Source organism: Urocitellus parryii, chromosome 4 (genome assembly GCF_045843805.1).
Source record: "Urocitellus parryii isolate mUroPar1 chromosome 4, mUroPar1.hap1, whole genome shotgun sequence".
Lineage (NCBI taxonomy): Eukaryota > Metazoa > Chordata > Mammalia > Rodentia > Sciuridae > Urocitellus > Urocitellus parryii.
Genome location: NC_135534.1, coordinates 53,918,458 through 53,920,783, shown reverse-complemented (window position 1 = coordinate 53,920,783; position 2,326 = coordinate 53,918,458). Strand labels below are relative to the sequence as shown.

Below are 2,326 nucleotides of genomic sequence, written 5' to 3'. Positions count from 1 at the left end.
AGCACCACATAAAATAAAATAAAGTTATTGGGGGCTGGGGATGTGGCTCAAGCAGTAGCGTGCTCGCCTGGCATGCATGCAGCCCGGATTCGATCATCAGCACCACATACAAACAAAGATGTTGTGTCCGCCGAAAAACTAAAAAATAAATATTAAAAATTCTCTCTCTCTCTCTCTCTCTCTCTTTAAAATAAATAAATAAATAAAGTTATTGTATCCACCTATAATTTAAAAAAAAAGAAGAAAAGAAAGTCTATAGCAGGATCTTTGTTTAGAAGCATAAATATAGAAGGCAAAGTGGTTGTTTTCAATTTTACTTCAGAAAACAGTTATCAATATATTTATATACTGAGCATAGAAGAGTGACCTAGGGAGGATTCCTTCATAGTTAATAACTTTATTGAAGCAATAGATCTTCAAATCTAGTCTGGCGTGGTTATTTTCGTTCTTGGTGTTCAGTTGTCACGGTTGTTGGGCAGTAAGTGAGGCAAGATGCTGTGTAATCTGCTGGGTTTTCATCAGATTGCCCAAAGGACCATCAGCACTGCTTCACGCAGACATTTTGAAAATAAAGTTCCAGAGAAACAAAAGCTGTTTCAGGAGGATAATGGAATTCCAGTGCATCTAAAGGGTGGAGTAGCTGATGCCTTGCTATATAGAGCCACCATGGTTCTTACAGTTGGTGGAACAGCTTATGCCATATATCAGTTGGCCATGGCTTCATTTCCCAAGAAGCAGGATTGACTTCAGTCTTCTCAGCAATCGTTTGGTTCAGTTTAATTCAGCTCTCTATGGACCAGTACTCTGATAAATAACAGAGCTCTTCTTTGGGGATAAGTATTTATTGACTTGTACTAACTGCCACCAATAAAGCAGTCTTTACCATGAAAAAAAAAAAAAAAGATCTTCAAATCTACACATTTATATTCCATTTACTTTTCAAAACTATTTCATTAAACAAAGCATTTATTTAAGGATCTAAAGAAATAAGTTAAAAACATTTTCTGTTATCCAGATTAAAGAGCCACAGCATGGGATGGGGACATAGGTTGGTGGTAGTATGGTTGTGTAGCATGTGCAAGGTCTTGGGTTCTATGCCCACACTGTGGGGACCAGGAAAGGGGTTGTTTTCTTTCTTTCTTTTTTTTTTTTTTTTTTTGGTACCAGGGATTGAACCCAGAGACACTTTACCAGTGAGCCACATCCACACCCACTCACACCCCCACCTTTTATTCTTTTTACTTTTGAGACTGAGTCTCGCTAAGTTTCTTAGCACCTCACTAAATTGCTGAGGCTGATCCTGAAATTGCCATCCTCCTGCCTCAGCCTCTGGAGCTGCTGGGAGGCATGCAGCACCATGCCCAGTTTGGGGGAGGGGGTAATTTCTAAGATTAGGATGAAGGGAGCAAGAAGCCTAGGGGCAAACCAGAGAGTGAGCGCCTCTGTAAGTTTTATGCTATAGGCACCTCTCTCCCTTCACCCAGATCTACTAGAAAAGCCAACTCCTCTGGCATTGCCATTCTAAGAGCTACCTTGTCCATTTTAGAAAATGTACTTTAAAGAGTTGCCATGTAGAGGCTGAGGTTACAGCTCAGCAGTAGAGCTCTTGCCTTGCACAAGTGAGGCACAGGGTTTTATCCTTAGCACCACATAAAAATAAATAAAATAAATAAAGTAAAGATATCATGTCCATCTTTTTAAAAAAATCCTTAAAAAATTAGCCATGTATATGAAAGTATCACCCCACACATTACCTATTCATTAAAATAAGGAGATTCCTTTATAATGGAGAAAACTAGTAGATACCACCTTAACGAAGTGATCAAACTTATTACCAAAAATGAGATAGAGTGACATTTTATGAAACACTGCACTGAGTACACAATAGCCCTAATCTAGTATTCCTGTCCCAAAATGCACAGCCTGAATCTAATCATGAGAAAAAAATTAACAAATGCAAAATAAGGGACTTTGTGCAAACTGACTCAGACTCTAATAAAATGTTTATGATTCTTTGCCAAAGACCTAAACCAGGGATTTGGGGTATAGCTCAGTAGTAGAGGGTGTGTTTGGCATAAACAACGGTCCAGGTTCAATCCCCAGCACCTCAACAAGAGAAAGAGAGAAGAAAAAAAAAAAAAAAACACAGAAAAGAAAGAAGAGAGAGGAAAAAGGCTAGAAATTTTTCAAAATTCAAGCATACTAAAGAAATGTAACAGTCAAGAACAGTGACACATGCCTGTGAATCCAATTTGGGAGGCTGAGGCAGGCAGATCACGGAATTTGAGGCCAGCCTCAGCAATTTAGCAAGCCTGTGTCTTTTTTT

At 38.8% G+C, this 2,326-nt stretch overlaps 1 pseudogene; it reads left to right on the top strand.

The window, feature by feature from the left end:
* The first annotated feature begins 492 nt into the window (after nucleotides 1-492).
* Nucleotides 493-827, top strand: LOC113197331 (cytochrome c oxidase subunit 7A2, mitochondrial pseudogene; annotated as a pseudogene).
* The last annotated feature ends 1,499 nt before the right edge of the window (nucleotides 828-2,326 follow it).